Source organism: Cyphomyrmex costatus, unplaced genomic scaffold (genome assembly GCF_001594065.2).
Source record: "Cyphomyrmex costatus isolate MS0001 unplaced genomic scaffold, Ccosl1.0 scaffold193, whole genome shotgun sequence".
NCBI classification, from domain to species: Eukaryota; Metazoa; Arthropoda; class Insecta; order Hymenoptera; family Formicidae; genus Cyphomyrmex; species Cyphomyrmex costatus.
Window position 1 is genome coordinate 5282545 of NW_017275965.1, and position 15162 is coordinate 5297706.

The 15162-nt window shown below is 37.3% G+C and overlaps 1 protein-coding gene across 1 annotated transcript in view; it reads left to right on the forward strand.

Moving 5' to 3' along the window:
* The window catches only part of LOC108772945 (L-lactate dehydrogenase A chain), a 118612-nt gene that overhangs the window by 41708 nt on the left and 61742 nt on the right, over nucleotides 1-15162 (forward strand). The gene's annotated exons all lie outside the window — the stretch shown is intronic.

The window sequence follows — 15162 nt, forward strand, 5'->3', positions numbered from 1 at the left end:
AATCGCACCGCTTAATCAAGCGTAATTTACACTCATAAAACATTTAAAAAATATTGTACAAATTTTACAAATTTGTCTGAGTAAATTGGATTAATTAAATATTCTTAAAGAATATATTAAATATAACAATTTGCATTTGTCATATGTAACTTAATATAAAATAATAATTTAATAAAATGATGTTTTTTTTGGGGAAATAAAACAGAAAGATACAAAGTAGAAACAAGACTGTATATACGCAGACTTTTTTGCCTTAATTCGCAAGTTTATTCTCTTAACGTCTTCACGCATTAGCCTTTTCTCCCTGCAAGTCGCTTGTAAAATTACATTTTGTGCTCCGGTGACAACAAGGACAAATGATATCATCAGTAATACCGTCACAGCTGGAATAGCGTATCAAGATCGTAAGAAGCGTAACGTTCGTCGGCACTACCTTCAAAAGAAGAACTGTCCTGATTACCTCTTACACGCCCATTTGCGTGGTTGCGGTTGGATCATGTTAAAGACAGAATCTTGTCGCGCGCGCGGATGTGTGGGTGGGTGGATCGCGTAACAGCTGATCGTCCTCTCTGATCGGAACGCCAACAACGACAGTGCAGGAAGCTGCGGACGTTCCCGTGGTGTTATCCATTTGTATGACTCTCGGAATTTCATCCGTGTTCGATTTAGGCGTAAAGATAACGATGTAGCCTCTATCTCTCTTTCTCTCGGCCTTCTCTTTTTGCTTCAGAGTACATTCGCGTTACAAAGTTCTAGTGTGTTCAAATCGTTAAGCACATATACTAGTATACGCATGCGGAAACGCTATATACTGATATAGCGCATAAGGTTGCTGATAGAGAACTAAATAAAGGATATATGTCAAGCAACAGTGTAGATAATCACGGACTAAGCTTGATCGCAAAGATTATGGGACATGTTTTAAGAAGATATGACTCATAAATTCCGATTTTATGGCGTGAGAGCGAAAGTAGCTACTATTAATTTTTGTATGCGACTATTCTATACTTGCTTCAGTCTTTGTCAATATTTTTTAAATAACAATACATTTCATGATAGTACTTAACAACTGTATTGAACTATATAAAAACTGTCCAATCTGAAAGAACTGTCAAATTTTTATATCTATAGTTGCATTTGACGATAATTTTATTTAATAATATTCGAGTGGAAATTTAATTAAACATATTTACAAACTGAAAATTATTTTATTGGGTCGTTGAAATAATTATGTTGAAAACTCAATGCTGCGTAAAAATGATATTCTATCAGCTAACTTGAGCGTCTTTATAATTATTTTAACCAACAAAATTATTTTTAGATCTAGCTAAATTTTGAAATATATTTCAACTTTTATATGTATAATATATAAATCTCAGATTGATTCTTTTCGATATCGAGGACGAATATCAGAGTAAATGTAAAGCTGTTGGATCTTCTGAGAACTGAACTCAAATATACAGTTATAACGTTCAGTGTGCGCATGAATGGAGTGTAATGTACCTAAAGTATGTCCTTCTTGTAGCGGAGCCGAAGCAACTTTCCCGCTTGGTTTCGCGCGACGCGATTTACGGTCGTCGCGGTGAGAGAGGCTCGAAATCGTGCGAACACCCTACCGCTTACGCCACTGATAGATGTAGGAAGTACAGATAGAAGTAAGAGGAGAAACACCCGCGTCCCTCTAATCCCCGTAAAAGCGCATGATGCGTCCGCGGAAAGGCGGGGAAGGGGACTTGATGAACTTGCCTCGTGAATCACCTCGCCTATAAAAATCAGCGCCCGATGCGTGAGAGAGATAATGCAGGGGAGGAGCGGTAACAACAGGTTTGCTTATGTACGCACGTATACGAGACTCCGACGAAGGGAGACGGTGGTAAGCGCGACGGAGAAAGCGCCTGAGCGACGCGACTGCAACACGTGCATCGCGAGAGAATGTTACGGAGGTGCATGAGGCCGTGTCTGGAGCGCATCGTACGCCGGTACATGCGTATGCGTGTGTGTGTGTATAATGCGTGTCCGGTATGTGCGCGAAACGATATAAACGATATACTGAACGAACGCGTACATACAGCACACGCGGGTACGCGATACTCACACTTGGCGCACATGGTCTACCACGACCGCATTGCTCGGTAATGTTCGAGTTCCACACAGATTGCGTCGGCGTGACGCGAGGGTGGCGTTCCATCCACGTCGTGTTACGTTTATTGTTGCGTATACGTAAGCACGGTGCGCTCACCGCGCCGCGTGCGTTACGCGAACGTTACGGCGGACGAGAGAAAAAAAAATGAGGTGGACGAGGGGAGTTAAAAGGAGAAAGAAATAAAAGTGTGCTTACACGCGTATACGCTTACACCATCGGCTCGTTGTTCAAAAATATGATGGGGGGGTTTCGCGATGACTCATGAGAAAAACCAACGATCGCTATACGCGCGGTGTTCATATCTTCCCCGCAAATATTATCGTGTGCAGGTGCGACGGTCCCGCATGCAATATGAGACTTAACGTGTGCGTTCTTCGATGAACGAAACAACGGAGTTATTACAGAATGAAATTGATTGGCCGAGAAAATTTTATTGTTTAATACGGACACGTGGTAAACTCCGCAGTCTCGGACATTAATCAAAAGTTATGATTTTTTGCAGTATGATATTTTATTGTGAGCAGCCACTATTGTTGTGCAGAATTAATTAAACCAAATGAATACCGATGAGAACGTCGTAACTGTCAAGCTAGATCTCGGGTGCTTCTATATAATTGCGTGCGAATTTATATACTACGTTTGTAGATTTTTAATTGCGCGCTGAATTTTCTTCAGACTTGAAACGCAACACTACTGCAATGTCACGAGTTAAATTGACTAACAATTTAATAATTTTTGATGCTCTTTAGATCGATCTTTAATATTAAAAAACATATTAAAATGATATACAATTGACATATTAATAAATATTTTATATGTAAAAGTCTAACTTTAGAAATTATATTATAAATTCCAGATTAATGTAATCTAGCAATTATAAATTAAATGAAAGAGAAAGGTGAATCCGATCATATAATTTATAATTCAAAAATTTATAAATTTTTAGATTACATTGTTAACTTCTAAATTATAAATTATGTAATCAGATTTTTCTTTATCTACCTTTTAATTTAATATACATATGATGTTAGTATCAAATTAATTTATTGTAATGAAATGACTTTTACATAATTATTATGCTGAATACATGTTTTATAACATTCTATTTCTTTTCAATTTTAACATCAAATTAGATTATCTTTATTCTCTCTATTCCTCGTAGGATTATCTTCTGACGCCGTGACGTTATGAAATCTTCTGTGTATAACAGCGGAGCACAATTGTATGATTCATGCGTCTCGCACGCATTAAACTCACTGAGCGTATGGACTAACGATTAAAATTATCAGTTAGAATCGTCATTGATTAACATATGGGTTTCAGACGTGGCATTCCATCACATTTGATTAGTCGATTGAATATCTCGATGCAGTTTAAGCACCGATAGTCTGATGCCAACACGGCGGATCGTAATCGATTATGCGACCATGATTGTGAAACACACTATTGTTCGATAGTCTTCTATTTCTCAATAATCTCATTTTATGCTATCTTTTCTCCTATCCTACTGATGAAATAATTTTTCTGGTTGGATATTGCAGAGTATTTAGAGCATGTGATTCACTCATTGCGAAATATTTGTTGCAACATTTTGTGTAGATCGCGAACTGCTTAATATCGATAAAGGAAAAATGAATGCGCAATTGCGATGTTGATCGATTCTATATTTTTAATATTTTTCATATTTATTCGCAAATATTCAGTTCAAGTTATACATATTGTATAACCATATTGTATGACATAAATATATAAGCTTATGTTAATCTGTGACTATAAAATCAAAAGATTCGGAATGTTTAAGATTTTCTTAAATATTAATATGTATTTAACTTTTTCAACTAAAAATTGAAAATTCAATTTAAGTAGAAGAGACTCATCTATTAGATATTATATTTCCTAAAGAACTGCATTACTTTCAGTAATTTATATTAGCAACTAATAATAAGAAAGTAAATTAATCTGATTTTATCAAGTGTTATCTTTTACGTGATCGATGATTAAACGTGATATCTTTGTATATGGGAAAAATTATAGTAAGAAGAATAGTACCGCGTTGAAAGAGTAAGCGCATCCTTTCGTGAGTAAATCTAAATTATCGAATCGTTTCTTAGGTAGGCAAGCGGAACTTTTACCAACACTTTTCTCACGTAATTTCAGCGGTTACGATAAAAAAAAAAACAGGATGCGGAAGAGAATGATCTCTAGTTGGCTATATCGGCGCTCCTCTCTAGCACCGGTTCTATAAAATATATCCTAAGGCGCTGCTCGCACCATCTCGCTGCCATGTAATAGGCGTGCCTGCGGTGCGAAGCCGCCGGACGTGTTTAATAACCGTGAAAAACATTATATCTTTGTTGTCATAACGAATCGTTAGTACGCGCCACGAAAACCAAACGTCATGAGTCAAGTGACGCCTAACGTAGCACCGTCATTAAACGCCTACGAAGAACACTCGTCACGATGATGAAGTTTAGCTCCGGATGTCGTGTCGGTTTACATTTCCAAGATATGAATTTGATCTCTGCCGTGTGGACTGCAACCTTGAGAGTAAAACAAAGAACTCAATTTAAAGATGGATTTAAAAAAAATATTTAACGTGCGTTCGTTGATAGTCTTGTCAAGTTCGATAGTAACGACCAAACTTGTCGTGGTTTCTATAAATCCAGACTATCCAGAAGTAGGAGCGGATATGGATAATCCGACACTTGTATTGCATCCCGCACATGCATGCACCTGTATCGCAACGGTGTGTTAGTGACGATGATATTCTTGCGCTTCGTGCTACTACATTCATTCCACGTTGCTTTCATACCAACTCGGAAGATCGTATCCGAGCGAAGGTCAAGAACCAAATAAACGCCAACATACAAATACATTCATGCAGTTGACTTCGTTGAATTGGATAATGATAATCCTAATGATTACGCAATCAGTTACGAGCTGTATCTCTCTTTCTACATCGCAGGACAAAACGAGCTGTGACGTTTGTTGCGATAATTAAACGGGCTTGAGTTCTTATCGGAATGTTCAGTTGACTTCGCGACACGTGCGTTTATTATACGAATCGGAATGTCGGAGGTGCCGATCGGCCGAATGAGTGAAGTATGAACGTGATTATTATGTGCGTATTAATGCGGCGAATGGAACTGGATATTTAATGGGTGGTCTGGTCGATCTGCCGATATGTCGCGATGTTTATTTATGTCGACGTTGCGTTCATTATCAGTCATTTCTAGATTTTTCTCACTTTCTGATCTTGTGTTTGCAAACGCATTAAAGCCCCAATTAACGTCGTACCTGGCAATTGAGTCTTCTATCTCTGAATTAGAGATGAGAAGAGCAACGGATAATCGTAATCGATCGTCGATGGTGGGATGTTACAAATCAGTTCTTAGAGATTCGAATACTCGCTCGAGTCATGTAAATTCATGAGGAAATGCACGCACGGTTGGGCGACATCGCAACAAAGTTACAGTGAGTGGGTTGATCGTCCTGTAATGATTAATCACGCTCGCTACGATAATTATAACATATGTGCGAATGATTACTACCTTAAGTAACCATACGTTACTTCTTATCCTATAATAAGTCATTGCTGGTCGGTAATGGTCGCAATACTTTATCGTCGGCTATTCCCTCCACGGGTAGACGTGTGGTCGAAGGTCCCGACTTCAGGTTCGATACCGAGACCACTGGCTTTAATTAGTCCGCCGTGATTGCGCGAACGTAAAGGTAGAAGAGCGAACGAGAAAGAAGTGAGGTCCACTCGGGAGAGTATGATTTCTCGACGAAGATTTTATTTGCGCACGCAAGAAAAAGCGCTCGCAGTGCACACCGGATCTTTGGTTACGTTAATATCGCGCATATTTAACCGAAGGACGTTTATGTCCGCGAAGCGTTTCATTATCATTATATATCGTGGCTATATATGAGCGAGAGAATAATCATCAAGGAATCACGGTCGTCGTTAAATCATTATCTAAGAGCAGGTTTTTACGTTCGAGAGTAAGCACGAAACGGAATAACGGAGAAGAGGGAGGGAATAGGGTAGAGGAACAGAGAAAGGAAGAACTGTATCAGCTTACGTTGGTTTATTTAGATGGGTATTAGGTTACTGGGTTAGTTTTTAGTACGCTTCCGCCGAGATTTCGTTTCTTGCTGCTATCGATTAAGATTACGAGTACCTGCCATGAAAAATAACTCAAGCTTCATCTATGAGTTTGACACATACATATTTTGTTTGAAAAAGTAATGTCTGATAGCATTTTTGAGGATCTTATCAATGCACTGAAACTGTCCATTTAGTCGTACAGATTAGCATAAGTGTATCATTTTGAAACACGTTATATATGTGAATAGAAATTTAATATTACGTTTATATGATTTTCCTCGAGCAATAACGAGTAATATAGTTATTTGCAAATAGACATGTAATGTACGAAGTATGGGCAGTACCTGCTGGCTTTACAGTTGATCGCAACACGCTAGTTTCTAATTACCATTTCATAGTTGCAAGTGGTCGCGACGGAATTATACGGTGGTAATATAATGATGAAGGCAACCACACACGCATTCCAATCGTAAGATGATACGTTTGCTACACGTACTGTTCACAGAAGCGAGAGAATGAGAGTCGCGAGTTAATAACACAGGCACGTTTCTTTTCTCTGATTATAGTTTGATAACGTCGTAGATTTCGTGGTGCGTACGAGCACGTCTTGTAAGATTAAGCGCGTTGATTTACAGTCCAAACAAACAACTCACTATAATATTGGCAATACGATATTACCTTGAGATAACGGAGGTGTTAATGAGACGACGATTAGCGACTAAATACGATAAATTGCCCGGGATCGAAGTCGGGACGGTACGTTATATTAATTGATCCATGTATTAATCGCGGTCCCCGTCGCGTATTTATTTCACTTTCGTTGCCACGGATATTTCTGCAGAATTCCGCGAAGTAGACGGCATATCTATAAGAACATCGAAGCAGTGGAACACGTTATTCCTACTGATGGTTTGCTCCAGATCTAGGAAACCTACCGCGGAGAATCGTAACACAGTGGTGTACCTACTTGATATTCACTAATATCAAGGGATACTCAAATGGTTGATTTTACTATAAAGATATTTGCTATAATTAGGCTCAACGTCTTGAAACTTTGAAATTATAAAATTATTTATAAATTACAAATAGAAGTTTTTGATTTTTGAAACATATTTTATTTATGTAATTTTCCTTTTTGAGGATATTATACATGAAAGTTATACTTGTATAATAATATTAATTGTGAGAACCGTTTCTAAATGATAACAAATAATTCACTCAAAGCTTCTGTTCACTCATATTATCTCAAATTGTGATTTTAAAAGCGAAAAAACAAGAAGAGTTTTTAATATATTTTACAAGTCTCGGTTCTATTAGTTATACCTAAGCGTTGTATTGAAATATTTTCATATTACAATAATATATTTTGCAAAAATTTTTATTATGGATTTTCTAACACCAGTCAAACTGGTGAATAAATACAAACATTAAATAAAGTAAGAAGAGATTTGCAGGAATTGATATTGTTACGTTTACAATATTAATGGAATATCTGTATCTTTGCTACTACAATTTTATTTCTCGAATATTCCATTATTATATTTAATGATTGAAATTGAAAATCTACTGAATATTCAGTTAAATAAGATATGCTTGTTACTTTGAGTTTGATTACACCAAAGTATAATCAGCAAAGATAATCAATAACTTTGAGCACATTCGCGTCGATATATACGGCACTGGACCGAATGCATCGAAGGGCTTTGGGGTGATAAGGAGGGAAAGAGGAGGGAACGCTCGGCGAGCATGAAAGTCACGCGACTGCGTTGGAGCTCCTTTTTGCCGATTCCGGCGGCGACGGGTACGAGAGAGAATGCCACGAAGAGGTTTACTCGATCGTACCGTAGGAACGAGGGGTGAGGGAGATCTCAGATGGGAAGGAGAAGACCGCGAGAAAGAGGCAAAGGGCGGAATAAGACTTGAAACACAAGATTTACACGTGTATTTGCTAGTGGCGTACTAACGTACACGTACGACGCGGGTGAGCCGCGGAGTGTTTATGGTAATCCTCGCGAGCAGGGTGGCCTCCCTTCCTTTCTTGTTCTGCTTCTTACTGTTCTCGGTTACGGGGCTACGCCTGGCTACGCTGTCTTTTTACGCTTCCCGTACAGTGCTCGTGCCTCCGCCTCCTTTCCAATGTTCACCACGACGTTCTCATATTCTCCCTTTCTGCACTTTTGCGATATCGGCGATAGCGCGGCACGCCGGCAGCCGTTACGGCATCGCGAGGCGTCCCCCAGTGGTTTCAAATGATCCCTTTATCAACGACGAGATCGGGCCGCGACGTGGGAGACGACGGGTCCGGTTTCGAGTGCGATTTTCATTATGGTAATAACGGAGTATAGCATGGGATTAACGCCTCGGCTACTTTCTTCCTACACGTTTCGAAGTTAATCTCTGAAAAATTATGTGCCTCCTCTTGTTTATTAGTAGCATGTTAAAAACAATTTTGCCACGGTTACGGTATTTCTTATACGCGAATCTATATTTTTAAGAAATTATTAAAAGTTGAAGATTATATAGTTATACCTAATTAATTCGAAGTTTATCATTATAATCACACAGCCATAATTAATATATATTTACACTGATTACGCGTCCGTTGTATTATCTGTCATTATATTCCTATACCTATACGTAATATCATGTTCTACACTGTTCCTGTTCGCGTTTAGTAATCGATGTAATCACATGCACGGCTTAAAGAAGACATTGATCTTCTCCGATAATAAAAACAAAAGAGCTTTATCGTGCGCTCGTCTTACACGGTAGCAAACTCTTTTGCAATTTAATCGTGTCGTTAATAATAACTCGTGTCGTATTTTTGCAAGTAAAAGTCCGCCAATTATCGGATGGCAAGTATCACGATGCGTAATTGTGATGGTTGAATACAGCCTTGCGGAATAATTGCGGGTATATCGAATGCGCGTGTCGTCCATCCTTCGACGGGTGACTCGCGTTCTTCTCGTAATCGCATCGCGCAAAAGACGATGGCGTTATTCGTGGATCCCGATACGCGTTATCGACTGCGCATCTCCGTTTACGTTTGACACGCATGGCTGGCTAATGTATAGTGAAGCGCGGACCGGTTCTACATGCAAAAAGTCCCAGCTTCTAGCATAATTATTATCAAGACGGTCTGGCGTAATCGCGCTGCGAGAGAGAAGCGGGCGGCAGAGCCGTGTAATGAGACCGGCATGCCGCAACAGCCCAATTCAGTTAACGTCTCATCACACGCTCTAATAAAATACGTCTCTCTATAACGGCGTGCAATAACATCGAAAAATTCGGAGTCTTCTTTAGAGAGTTTCAACTACTTTCTCGACTTATTCGAACATTTGCGTGTCATATTTTCATCAAAATATAAAAGAATATAATAAGAAATGCGTACAAATATTAAATCACGTTAACTAAGATCTTTAGAGGCATTATGTTATTTATTCGTAAATAAGTTAATTATAAAAAAATAGGCTAAATAATAGGAACATAGAATGAATATTATTAAGTGATACACTGTGTGTATTAGGTATTTATCTGTTCATGTTTGGTATATTTTTTAAAAGTAATTAGTACATGGAAATATGGCTTTAAGTATCTAAAAATTTAGCTAGATATATAGATTTGAAAATAAATTTTGTTTGGATTATCAAAATAATTATTATATATAGGACGCTTAATGATTGCTGAAATGTTAATATTTTTTGCAGCATCATTATCAACGTTTAAGCGTTCTACTTAATTATTTTGAAGGTCCAACAAAATTATTTTCAGATCTGTATCTAGTCAAATTTTTAGGTGCTTCGGTAAAAGCGTTCTTTCCATGTATATACTTTTTTGCCAATCAGGCCATCTACATGTTGTATAGATTGTATCACATAGCGAACATTATAAGCACCACGTGTCTTAAAATTCTGCTCTTAAGAAATCTCCCGGTTTTACGCGCCTTGATGCAAGAGTAACACGATTTTGAAAGCCGTCTTTGTGCGAGGCGGTGATTGCGGAACGCGGCTGGATTCATTTGCCGGCTGCATCTGCAGGGTATTAAGGAGAATCGATGCAATTAATCGCACGTTTATACGTCCGGAGAATGTGAGAATTTTTACTTGAGCGTGCGATCGCGTCGACATCCGGCAATTTCAGGCCACCGTGAACAAACCCACCGCGATCGGTACTACCACCAAGTTGAAAGTTTTACACACAAGCGGAGATTACTCGTATCTTTGTTAATTCTCGTGCTGCATATGCACGTCGAATTTTTTTATTGCTTTCGAGATAGATCTGCACAAGCTGATCTCAGAAACAATAGAAAACATCGAATCTGTGCGTCGATTTATTAACGTGCTTATTTATACAATATTTATAAAATGCTTATATTTATATTTCTCTTTAAATGATATTTACGGTTAACAATTAGCAGTTTTGAGATCAGATATCCTTAATTTTATCATGAGATCAATAATCAGTAGTAGACAATTAATCCGCAGACATATACATATATGTGACTAATTCTCAATTATTTTTTTATATAGCTTAATAAAATTCTTATAATAGATAAACTTTTCTTATATTAATCTCATGTATAACTTTTTCTTCTATAAACACGATAATTGAATTTCTTCTTATGTATGTATATTAAATTATCTTTTATTTTAATTAATGGTAGATCTCAATGTAATTATAAAATAAAAAAGATATAGAAATAATGATATAAAGAAGAACGTAGATTACCAGTTTTCCGCTCGTCAACATTTTATCGTTCCTCATATACAAGGTAACCATAGCTTGAAATAAGTGTCGGACTTGCCTGCGGTGACTATGAACGCCTCTCATAATGACTCTATTCCAATTACTCTCGCCTGTCGCCGTAGTGTGACCTTTCATGGCGACGAGACGACTCACGACTTGTTACATTAACGTGAGATCATTACACCACCTTGCGCCTGGCTGCCTGGCTCGCCGCGTATGAGAGCAATCTCGTCAACTATAAGAATTTGCAGTATAATCACAGCCACATCGTATTAACTGCATGAATGCATGGGAAATGGGAGTGTCGCAAAAATGATTTCAGAAACAATTATCACCGCATGATGATGTCAATTATTAGCATCAACGAGCACTGAATAATTAAACAGTCTTTGAAAAAAAACTGCAATAATTATTATCACGAATCAAACAAGTAAACTTGTTAATTCTTTGATATGCTTTGTATCAGATTTTAATTGCTAGGAAAAACTTTCTCTATTTTAATTATTTATGCACATACTAAGAAATTTGATTTTTTCTACTTATTAAACACCAATATGAAATTAACATATTTGGTCTTTATACATATATTGACTTTCTTAAAAGTCTAAGTGCAAATAACAACTGTTTTGAAAATACTTGCGATAATATATAATAGTATAATCATATAGAATTATTGAGTCTCGTATTTGATTATAGAATATGATACAATGTAAAGACTGATGCATCATGATAGAAGAGCTATAATTATAAGATGCTATAAGAATCACGTTGCAATTTACATAATGAGCGTATCAAACACATAGTTTGAAAGTTATAGTAACAGTCTATGCATTTATAGCAGAATTATCACCTAATATATAAATAAAGATACACGTAATTGATAGAATCGTTAAAATTGTTTTTAAACTATTAATGCGAATTTGTTCGTTCCTTTCCTCTCCCGTAACAAGGGAGAAGTGTAGAATTAAAAGACGTGGAGTAAGAAGTCACTGCTGTCTTCTCGATCGTAAAGTTCAATATCTCAAGGGCTTAAGAATTCGAGGACGATGTTATTTCAGCCTCAACCAGCTATACACCTGTATGCAAAATGACATTTATTAGCAGAATACAATGTAACGGTTGTCTGCTGTTTCGCACAAAACTGTCTGGACCTATTGCCAGACCTAAATTACTTTTGCGCGTATTTTATGATTGTAATTACGAGTCTTAAAACTCAACGTGACAACAAAATTATGCTGTGCGATGTGATAAGGGCCTTCAGATCTTGTAAATTGATGGGAGCGTAAATGCCACTTTTCTTCCATGCCTATCGAAAATGAATGATTTCTCGGGTTGAAGATATTTATGCAATACATAATTTTTATTAATCATAATTCAGTATATTTCTTATAAACCGATATGCTTTAAAAATATTAAAAATTTTACGAAACAAAGAGTTAATAAAAATTCAGTAACCAATAAAAACTCGACGGTATTATTTTAGAAAATTGATCTATTTTTATTTTTGTTAAGTATAATCAAAGTAAAATATTTATCTCTATTTTTTAATAGTTTTACATTTAGAAATAAAAGGTTAAATATTTCTATACTTTTCAATTTTTTTCAAAAAAGCACTTGGATATTTTCTTAATCGTGGTTTTTATTTTTGCAACGATATTTAGTTTGATTTTTGTAGATATAGGATAGCGAGATAAATTCACAAAGTAGCTCACACAGGTGTTTACCTAGCTGAAGTTACAGTACAGGTGGAAACTTATCTATCCAGTGTAATGACTCTATCTCGTTCTTGAACGTTTCTCTTGACGACCTTGCTACAAAGGACCGATGGTTCTACGGTAATAGCTCGTGACTATATGGTTAACCGCGACTATCATGTACTTGGGAAGGATCAAGAGACCCGACCCTTTTCTGCTATGGATTATTTCGCACATACGGTTAACGTTAAGACGATATACGGCCTGTGCTTTCTTATTTATGTTGCGGCTTTAAATGAATTGCTGTATGCCTTCCGCTTTTCCAGAAGTAACTATTTCTTAGCGTTTTTTTACTTCTCTTTATCTATGCAATTATGTCTGTTTTTTTTTTCAAAATAAGATTACGTTTTAATTCATGAAATACTTGTTATATGTTTATTAGAATAATTTTGATTAATAATGAAACAAAAATTACATTTATATTAATTACTTTATAAATAATATTTAATATTTAATATTAATTTTTTGTTAACTTTATAAATAATATTTATCTGTGAAATCGTGATCATGAATATTCTAAATTGATCCGTGAAAACGGATCGTAATCATGATACTCTACTTATTCGTAATACAGACTTTCTTCGTATTGCTGTAATTAGCAGCGGTGACGAGTTAATTGAGCTCGTTTTCGTCGCGTGACGGGTCTCGAAGATGGAGAGATTCCTGCGGACTAGACAGTTCGCAGAGAAAAAGAGTATCAAAAGTATTTAAGGCCTCTCTAAGTTCGTTGCACACTTGATGATACCAGAATACAGCTTCAAGGCGTGTACAGGATTATTAAAGAAATGGAACGCCGTGTGCAAGGAATGTCATAACGCATGATTCGGAACGGAGAAATCGATGAGATGTTTGTACAAAGTAAAGTCAGATTGCACGGCTGATTCTGATTGTGCACGTCGCGTTCTTTCGTGCGTATAAAAGCGTAAGCGTTCTGTACGACGTTCGATGTAGGATGAAGAAAATTATGCCGCGCTTCCAAAGTACAAGATCCGCCCGCCAATAAAATGCACGATCGATACGACGAGTTCTCCTCTCTTTTCGAAAGGAGAGACACGCTTGGTGCGTTTCTTGCTCGATACAAAGCCGAAAAAAGGGCGCATAAAAGAAAAGAGACGCCAGTCTCGCGCCTTTTCTCCGTCTTTCATCGAATGCACCCGCCCACGATCGACGATCTTATCTTCGACCCTATCTCGATGTGCTCGCGCCTCCGCAAATCGCCAATCGCTTTTAATCGTATTGTAACGTTGACCGACATTAACGATGCATTATATACATTGATGATACAAAGTCTGACTTTTGCGATCTCAATGATAATGTACATACAATAATTTTATTAACAACTTTTAAACGTATCGATTTAATAATGGGAAAGATATTGATAACAAGCTATTTCTAATGATTGATTATCGATGCAAATTTAAAAGGAATTAAAATTTTCACAGTGTGAAGTCTTCCTTAATTTTTATATCTTGTGATCTCACATCTCTTTTCCTTTGTATTCGTAATACAAAAAATTTTTCTGTAACTTGCTGCTATCATTGGACACTACATTGATTGATATTAACAAGGCATAGAAGAGAAAAAGGATTTGAAAACCGGACGAATTGTAGCAATCGCCTGTGTTCGCGAAGAACGTCCTTGAGTGTCTCGCGGAGAGAAGATGATCGTGGACGTGTAGTTTGCCAAGAATAGACCGGAAAGAATCTCTTTCAGCACTCCTTGAATGGCGACGATTGTGAGAAGTAGGTACGGCTAAAAAGGAATTCCAAGTCTGTGAATCAATTACATCAGCCCACAGAAACTTTATGCAAAACGAGCAACCTTAAAGCTCAATCATTTATGATTAATTAATACTCCCAAGTATTACCATTTAATCGACGCGATGAAGACTCCAGTGGACACGCACTCTAATTAATAATGATTTCATCGCGAGCCCGGCAATTAATCGCGTTCTCTTTTCTTCACGATCCGTTTTCTGCAGATTCGTCGCTTCTCAATCATGTCGAAGATACTGCCACCGGTTTTTAAGTAGACATCAACGGATTAACGAGTATTTAAGAAGGTGTAGAGCCTGATGAAGATTTCGAGTTTCAAGCAAGTAGTGTCACTGATATGCGGCCAGCTATTTCTTTGCCTCTTAACCACTTCGAAGAGCCATGGCAGAAGGAGAAAAGAAAAGACGAGACGCGCTAGCGAAATAATGTCTCTATTTTCGTTCGAACTGCCACATTCTTGAACTCGTTCTACCCGATAATTATACGTTACCAAAGCACACTAAGCCCTTCCATTAGGCCGCGGAATCATCTGCTTCCTTCTATAGTGACCGATGAAAAAAAAACTCTTCTTCGACGGCTGCGCGCATCAACCGGTACAATCCGGAGACGGTTCTTAGTCATGAATTGACATTC